Here is a 9,552-nt window from a genome sequence, read left to right on the forward strand (position 1 = left end):
CTGTGCCAAGTCTAGATCCAACTTGTGTCTAACTGCCACGGCTTCTCCCAGCAAGTACTGTCCTCCATCTCATCACCAGTTATATACCCTGCAGCACACATTTTGCGTTCCTGACATGAAAAAGACTCCCTTCATCTTCTCCTCTTGCTGCAGCTGCAATGGATGCACTGGTACGACTCACATGTTTGACAAACGTACAGTTCTGGCTTACCAGGCACAGCTGCAGTCCTTCTCCCTTCCAGCTAACACACCTGGCTGAGCAGCACCGTCAGCGAGAGCGGGCAGCACCCGTCAGCCACCACCACTATCACTGCCAGCCGGGACGAGAGCTCACGCAGCGTGTCCACACTCCTGCGCAGCGCTCACGGCTGTGGCACTCACTGGTGCAGCCACGGCCCCAAGCACCGTGCTTGTGGTGTCACAGTGCTTGTGATGTCACAATGCTTGTGGTGTCACCGTGTTTGTGATGTCACAGTGCTTGTGGTGTCACCGTGTTTGTGATGTCACAATGCTTGTGATGGCACAGTGCTTGTGATGTCACCAGACTGACCATGTCCCAAGCTGAGCACCCGGCTCTCCACCTTGTCTTCAGTAGGGTTAAAAATATGCTGCATACAGCACAGCCAGCGCTCCATGGGTCAATAAAGCACAAATTGCACTGCATGAAGGCAAGTCTGTGCTCTTCTTCCTTTGTCATGTCTGAGAGGAAGGCTGGGGTCCGGCAGCAATTTTGCAGGGCTGTAGTGGCAGTGCTCAGTCACAGCTTGAAGCAGTGATTGAGCACCTGGTGGGAAGGCAGGGCCAACCCAGGGCAGCTCAGGTGCACGCAAACCCTTCCCAGACATCAGTGGAGGGTTGGCAGCAGAGGCAAGGGTGCCCGTCTGGAGATCCCTGCTATCTGAGGCCTTCCAAAGCCCAGCAGCTTTTTTCCTTTCTTTCTGTTGTCCCCAACTGCTGCACTTGGGCAAATCCTCACTTGCTGCAGCCTAGGACTTTGCCACCTTGTTATTACTGCTGTGCTTTCCATTGCACTGTAGCATTACACAGGGGAATGATGACAATTCATCATCCTCACCGAAACGTGTGACAGAATCTCACAAAGAATCAATTTCCCCTGGAAGCAGCCATTGGGAAGGGCCTCGTTTGAGCTGGGAGCTCCTCCCCAGCCCAGCTTTTCTGCTGAGACTCCTTCCAGCAACCCCGCAGCACCAAGCCCAGCTCACCTCTTTGTTCAGGTCAGTCTGAGCTGTGCCCAGGTCACACACACGCCGCAGCGGTGCTTCTGAGGGCTCTCCAAGGATGATCCTTCCAAGGAACGCTCAGAGCTCAGTCTCTGTGTGCAGCACGCTCACCAGAGCACCAGCTCTGCTCACCAGCTGAGGGCCAAACCTCCCACCCCAGCAATGATGTGACCTCAGCACGGTTCCGCATCACTTCTGCACTTTCATTATAAGCAAAGGAAGCGGACACCTCCTAGATCCAAATTCTAAGAGACCGACACAAGGGGCACCCAGTGGGGTTATCTGAAGTAAGATAACAGAGAAATTAAGGTGACTCTTGGGCAGCCATCTTGGGTCACCCTCTCGCTCAGGCACTGCACGATTGCACCCAGGAGATGTTGCCTCCAGCTTGAAGGCTGGAAGGATTTGGGCTCCCGAACAATCAGCAAGCTTTGGGAGGAGCCAGCCCTCTGGTTTTTACGAGGACAGACACGTCCTACTTGGGAAGCCAGCCCGGCGAAGGCAGAACAGCTCTGGTCGTGGGCCGCAGCTCTGCACTGCCCGGCTCCTCAGGGGTAGGGGAACAGAGCTCCCAGCCTCCCGTAAGGGTGGCATCAGGGGGTCAGTGCAGTGCTATCTGCCAGCTTCTGCTGCTCCACAAGCCTTGGGAGAAATCTTCACAGTCTTTGCAAAGATCCTGAAGCAGAAAGACATCAAGCACATGGCTGAGACACACCAGAACTGGAAGATCAGGGTGTGTTGCTAGGGAAAAAACCACATCCCCAGGCCCTGGCTGGATGAGCCTGCCCCACATGCCCAGGCTGTGGGCTGTGCAGCTGTGCCTGGCTGTGCAGTCCCAGCTCAGAGCCCATCGCCTGCAGCAGCACCCTTGCTCCCTTTCCTCCTGCACAGGACTTTGGGGGCTCTCCTGCAGTCCATTCTGCCCTTCCTGGCCCCGATAAGCTGAAGGAGACCCAGGCCCTAAGGGGGTCTGAGCACTCTGGGGTCCCTCTGCCTGCAGCTCTTCTGAATGTCAGAAGCAGGAGCCGAATGTCAGGAGGCCTCTGAAGAACAGCACCATGAACCTGCATGATGCTGAGCGCAGACACAGCTGCCTTGCTTCTGCCCTGCCTCCCCCGTCACCTCCACCTTTTTCTTCAGTCACTGCCTATTAGGGCATGCACATTTGATGTCTTAAAATTAATTCATATTTTGAGGTTTACTCTTTCTTCCCTCCCTTTTCAGCACCAGCTCGCAAACTATCAGGAGTGCAGACTGGAAGCATATTTCACTGCCAAACCCTTGGGAAGGGGCACTGTGTAGGACCAGCACTGGTGTGGTGAGGTCAAATACTGTGGGAGGGCAGTGACAGAGGCATGCCCATTGCCCCCCGAGCTTACCCTGTGTCTGGAAGGCTCTGGGGTCTCACAGAGTACAGTCCCAGCTGTTCTGCCAGGGGTAAGCTTTACCAGTTGAGTTAGAAGATAGAGTGGCAAAGCTGTTGCTGCACAAAGAAGTTGGAAATGCTGTTGATATACTTCACCAGCTGACCCAGCACTAACATGAAATGTGATGTTGCAAGGTGATGATGGTAAGGAAAAATGGACAGGCATAAAAACACTTCAGGTGTCTTGTTGGCTAAAGGTAACCTACTGCATATGACCCAGTGAAATACTGCTGAGTCTGCAAGTAAGGAGCTAGGTGAACCGGAAATCTATGGTTATTTCTGTCTTCTATCCAATTAGATACTTATATGGTAGAATGGGTATGGACTTCGTCACAATCAGAAGAGGAAAAAAGATGTAAAACTGAAGAATTGCCTCAAATCCCATCTAGTTGTAATGCTCACAGGACAGGAAGCAGAACGGTTCAGACAGAAGGAGACGGAAGAGAGCTCTTTTTCTATCATTGCCTCAAGAAAGAAAAATTAATGCTTGATAAGAAATATAAATTACCTGGAGATTGACGCATAAGATGGAGATTCTGAACCATCCTTGAAGAGAATATTGAATCTAGAGGGCCTGTGCTGGGTTTTTCTGTTCTGAAGCACAGCTTATAAATATCTGAACTGCAGGAGGCAAGTGGATGGGGCCAGGCTCTGTTCGGTGGTGCCCAAACAGGACAAGGGCAACAGGCACAAACTGGAACATAGGAAGTTCCATACAAACATGAGGAAACACTTCTGAGAGAGACAGCCCCAGAACAATCTACACAGAGAGGTGCTGGGGTCTCCTTGTCTGGAGATATTCAAAACCCATCTGGATGCCTTCCTTGCTGTAGGGAACTGCTTTAGTAGGGGGTTGGGTTGACAACCCCCAGAGTTTCCTTCCAGCCCCTGCAGGTCTGTGACTCTGTGGGCTGCTGGTTAATTCATAAGGTTTGCCCCAGGTTCTAACTTATAACATATCTGTGGTTTTAATATTGTCTCCTTCCTCTTAGGCCTGTTACTTTCTGCCAAATTCCACTCATCCTAATTTGAGCTGGTAGGAGTTCAGTTGTTTTCCCTTGCTTCTTCCCTGTCTTTTCCTTTTCCTTTCTTCCTTTTCACTTCTTCCTTTTCCCTCTTTCCTTTTCCCCTTTCCTTTTCTCCTGCCTGGTTCCTGTATCTGTACATCCATAACTGTACCATCCTTACACTTTGCTTTTACTGTATGTTTATTCCAAAGCTGCACAGCTTTTGTTATTTCATGGAGCTCTCGGAAGTCCTGGCTACAGTCCTGCCATAAAAAACCTACATAGATCACATTCACAGAAAACTTGTTGATAGTAGTACCAATTCCTTCCCCTTGCCCTTGAAGCCCTTGTGCCAGTTTTCCCCATCTTAACACTTCAGTGTTCTCCCTTAAAACAGGCCTGTGCTGGTCTGCCTTGCCCCCTGTTTATCTGGACTTTTTATCACCAAGGCTTCAGTCTCAGTGGCTCTTCAAGTCCCATAGACAGACCTTTACGTGTAATGCAGTAATTAAAGCATGTGTTATTGTTTGCATTCTGTTTCCACTTTGACTCATCTATGTGCAACGTTTTCAGACTGTTGAATGATTTTGACGGTCTCAGGGTAATATATGTTCTACTTCATTATACAGTGGGCTATGTATTCTGAAAACAAAGCGAACAGGAGCGTTAATGTGTAATCCCTTAATGTATTTTGCTGCATCCTTACCATGCTTTGCTTGCTGACCAGCAGGCCTTCTCTCAGGCCCATTGGGTCTGGGTTATGTCCTGCTGCTGAGCTCCAAAACATCTCTACTGCTGCCCATGGCTCTGCCACTCAGCACTGCGCACTGATCATCTCGGAGCATGAGGTGGCCGAAGGGAGGGGACCCCCAGTGCATGCAGTAAGCAGGCAGAGGAGGGGGCTCTGCAGTGCAGGAAAACCCGCACTCCTGTGTGTTTGCTGTCTGTTGTGACTGAGGGATGAGCTCTTCTTCTGTTCTTTGCTGTCCTGCTATCCACAAGAAAGCTCCTTTGCATAATTAATGATGTGGCCTCTTCTAACATTACTGTTCCATTTGCTAATGCTCTTTCCAGCTTGCTCAGAAATGCTCTCCCACAGGTTCACGACAGACCTTAAAATCTGCACTGGATTTCACGTGGTGCCAAACTAAGGAGTGCTGTTAGCAAATTGTCACAGAGGCAGAATTTCCCTTTTCACAGAACTGCTAATAATGGCAACCTCTTTCAATACTGTTCTGCAGTCGTTATTGCTGAGCGTTTGTCTGTCACCCTATGTTTGTAAGATTGGTGAATCTGTGACGGGTACGGATGGGGCTGGGTGTAGGATCTGGATCTATAAATAAAAGTATGAACATTTAACTGAAGGCAATTAGCTGTCTTTTTCAGCAGGATCATAGCACTTGAGCAAGCTGTCTTCTGTAGGGAGGAGGATGGAATTGATCACTTCAGGGATGCCTGCTGGACAGTTTGAGATTACAGTCAAGAAGTGTGGGTAATACCATGTATCATCATGTGGTTTAGTGGGGTTTAATTGGTGCTAATCTCATTATTAGTTTTTTCTATGTGGATAGGCAGAATACAAGAAAATTTTACAGATGCCTTTTGTGTCCTCTCTTGACTACATGAAAACAAAATACTTGATGTAAGGAGGAGTGTACCAGAACACACTGCAGCAGGAACCTTCTCTCCATTGTTCCACTCTTTTTGCATGATCTTGTGTTTGTATTGTTACTACTGTTAATGCCATCAGGAAGGCAATTAAGCGTGCTTTGCTAGTGTGCTACTTCTTGTTTATATTGTTTCCCACACAACACAGTAGGAATGGAGGCCAAAACCTTGGGCCAAATTTCTTGCATTTTATATTTCTTAGAGGGACTTTTGCATTCACGTACACACCCATGACATCCTCTGCACAATGCTCTGAGTGGAGCTGCCTCATGATTAACAGTGATCCATTACATAATTAAGTACATCTCAGATGAAATAATTATTTGACTGTCAATTCTCCCTTTCCATGAGACAAGCCTTAAATGTGTCTTTTTAAAGTTGTCATGCACTGAATCTACAATCCATTGCTAGCAATATAGTTAGGTATAATGACATCACATAGGATGGAATATTTACAAGACTTAAGACCATTAATCAGGGGTGAGATGTGATTGCAATTAAGCTTCTAGGGTAGGTTTAAACTCCTCTAGCTTTGTGTAATACGGAGTCTTTAGGATAACAATAATGACCTTGGAATTACACTCACCTTTGAGCTCTAAATCAAATTAATGTCAGGAGCCTTTCCATAGATCAGCCCCTCGTTTGCCTATCCTGCCAGGTTAAACTCTGTGCAGGAAATGGATGTGGACAGAAGATGGCTTTCTGCTGCTGCCGCTGTGCTCAAATTCTGCAGCCTAAGATCACCTGAATCTGAGATCTCACAGAGCCCTCTGAGGTTTCTCTGCAGTGGTTTTCTGCTGCTATTGCACAGCACGGAATAGCTGGGACCCATCCAAGCACGGCCGCGCTGGCACTTCCCTCGCACCGGTAACTCTATTATACTCAGGAAGTGCCGATGTGCTGAAGGCAGCCTGTCTGCCACGCCAGGGCTTACACAGATCAAATGCAGACTGCAGATCTGCTTTCAGCCCTCACGAGCTCCTCTGCCCTAATCCCGCTCTAGCACTCCTTCCGTGATGCTCTCTGGGGGTTCACTCAGTACCTGTGCCTCTGTTTCTTCAGTCTCTAACAGAGAGACAATATCCAAAAGAATGCCTAAGACCTAAATAGTGTTTGTGAAGTGGACGTTACTGAATTACTGCTGTTAATCTTTGGTCTCATACATACTGAATATTTCGTGCCTTTGTCATTGACAGGTGCATCGCTACAATCGCACTCTGTTCTGTATTAATTCCACTTGCAGAGTATGTTATTAAAAACAGATCTCTGCCTTAGCATGTACCTTCATTTGTCATATGGAAGAATTCCCAACCGCCTCTGTGTTGGCACTGTTTTTTCTAGTTTTTTCTTTTTCCTAGATCATAAGGTTACTCTGGATGGGTCCATTTGTCATCTCTCTGCCTTTGTCTGCATAGAGTTTATGCGCTGCTCTCGTGGCTCATACTTGGAGTTTTTGATGTTACTTTAGCATAAAAGCACATTTGCAACTAACGCTAAAAACTCTGTTTAGGTTATGAGAATTTCATCCACCTTTTTTATTGCATGGGCCATACAAACATTTTCTGTTAGTTCTGGGGACAACTCTTTCATTACACCTAACAGGGATGACTGTTTCTCATTTGTGAAAATAACCAAATCCACTTTTTTCTAAAAAATTTTTCCCAAATGGGACCTCCTCAGATTGCCAAAACTATTCAGAGGGTTAAATATTGGAAAGGCAGCTGGACATGTACAAATAACAATTAATGACTGCAGACAGATGCTGAAAAGTATTGCTTGCCTGTGAAAACAAATTTGTTAAGTTACTTTATTAGATGTATTGCAAAATGGAGATTTCAGTGGTGTCAAAAATAGGCATGTCTTTTTTTTCTCCATTCTTTTTTCCCCATTTTTTTTCCAGCACTTATGGCCTTTAATAACAATGTGAAGCCTGACAACCTATTCCTGATTTTAAGCTGTTAGTTTATGTAGTTGTTTGTCTGATCTCTTCCTTTCACCACCCAAATTGAAAATGCTTCTTTGTAGTGAATGGGCTTTGAAGTTCTCTTAACCTCTCTTTGGACAATTTCCTTTTTATTTTTTTAGAGCATTAGGGACACTGAGAACCTGGAGTGTATCCAGAGAGGGGCAAATGAACTGTAAAGGGTCTCTACAAATATGTATGTTTCAAGTATCTCAAAACTTCAGCTGTTCATGCATTGCAGTTTTAAGTGTCTAGGCTTGATCTGTAGAATTCCAAGCGAAAAAAAAAGTAAGAAATCAGGATTTGGATGAATGCCATCTGAATGCTCCACTGGAGTTTCCTGACTGTTAATACTTTGCAATTAACACAAATGAGCATGACCACTATGAAGTCCTGCACTGCCTCAATAGATTCAGGCTGAAGTAGTGCCTCAAAAAAAAAAGATAAAAAAGCATCTCCTAATATCCAGAATCTTACTACAAGAACAGTTTGGCCATTCTCCCACACCGACAAGTTCTAAGGGTCTGTTCTGCACATCTGAAATAAACACAGGTGAAAGTTGATTGAGTACCAGGGGGCCAGAAGAATTCCTATGACTCTGTTCTTGCTTTTGTGGGCGTAAGTCATATATCCTACTTGGGACAGGCAGGCTGTGGTAATGCGAGAGCAGTGTGGTGCTGGATTCTTCACTTGAGAAAAATGATAGGACTGTGTAGAAAACCAGAAGTGGTACCTGCTGCCATAAACAGATTTTCTTTATACTTTCATTTCAGGTAGCTGGAAACTCCGGGAAGTTCAGAGAAATAAGGGTGTGGAGAAGATGAGATATACTGTGTATTTCTGATCATCAGGTGATTGCACAGTTATTTTTCATATCATAAATTCTTTTTCAGGGCTGCATTTTTTATCTGCTTTTCTAATTATAAAATCTTCTTCTCCTTTGCCTATGTTCATTTCTTCCAATAATGTAAAACATGTACCTAGCAGGTATACCTTTTTATTTCTGATCAGAATGCCTAAATGAGAAGCTTTCCAATTTCACAGACGTGTAAAGGATTTAATGATGTGCTTATTTGCCTTTTCTTTGTCAGGAACCGTAACCGTATGTCCCTCGTACTTCAGACTCTCTCCACTTCCTCAGCTAACCACGTGAAAAGCAATATCTCTCACATGTAGGTTATTCACAAGGATAGTTTGTAAAAGGGCATCAAGATGAATAAGGATGTAATGTCATCACTGCAGTGAGAATGGGTGAATGCTGATACCATGTGCATTTTGGAGCATTATTTCCCATTTCAATCCCCTTGTTAGATTCCGTTAAGTTGTATTACGTAACTGAGTACCACATACTACTATGATATGAGCTGTGGATGCTGGAGTCCGGTGCATTTCTCTGACAGTGCTTCTGCTTATGGTAATCTGTTGATGAAGCTGTGAGGCTGCAGTGCTGCTTTCAAGGGCTCAGGCGCTGGATTTTTTAGCACTTAGGACAGCCAGTTTTCCCTCTGTTTTTCTCTCTTGATTCATCCCTGTCTGAATACGGCCCTTGACCCTTTCACTGTAGAAACCACAGCCACTTCACCTTGAAAGAATAATTACCTTAATTGAAACATGGATGCACAGTAGTGCCCTGATTTTCATAGACCCTGGACAGAAACATGCAGGTCTGAAAGTGTTTGGTGGTTGGCACTAGTAACTGGGTTGCAAAATTAGGTTCTAACTCCTGACTCCACCCTCTTCCAGAAATACACCTCCTAGATCAGGCCTCAGACTGAGCAATAGCTGGTTTGGATGATGCTCCTTGCCTTTTTGTGAGATGACGTGAGAATTTAAAGGTGTACTCAGGGAAGAATTGACTTGTTTGCAACCTTCATAGCATGCACTTTGAAAGCCTTCCCAGTTTGTGGCTTGTTAGGGTTTGAGGCCTGGGACGGCTCTGTGCCATGGCACGCTCAGCCGTGGGTTGGGGTCAGGGTGCTGAGGACAGAGCTTGGATTTGTTAAGAGCTAAAGGGACCAAAACACAAAGCCAGATTTGCCGTGGCCACGTCCTGGTGCCAGGAAAGGTGTTCCCGCAGCAGCAGCACGGCTGTGCGTGTTTCTGACACGGGCAGCAGCGCCTCGCGTACCCGGGGATTGCGGGGCTCCGTGCGGTGAGGGCACAGCACGGCACGGTGGAGCGGGGCGACCCTGAGCAGCGCTGGGGACAGGCGGAGGGTGGCGGCTGCGTGGCTTCGTGGCGGCTGCG

This window comes from Meleagris gallopavo, chromosome 16, assembly GCF_000146605.3.
Source record: "Meleagris gallopavo isolate NT-WF06-2002-E0010 breed Aviagen turkey brand Nicholas breeding stock chromosome 16, Turkey_5.1, whole genome shotgun sequence".
NCBI classification, from domain to species: domain Eukaryota; kingdom Metazoa; phylum Chordata; class Aves; order Galliformes; family Phasianidae; genus Meleagris; species Meleagris gallopavo.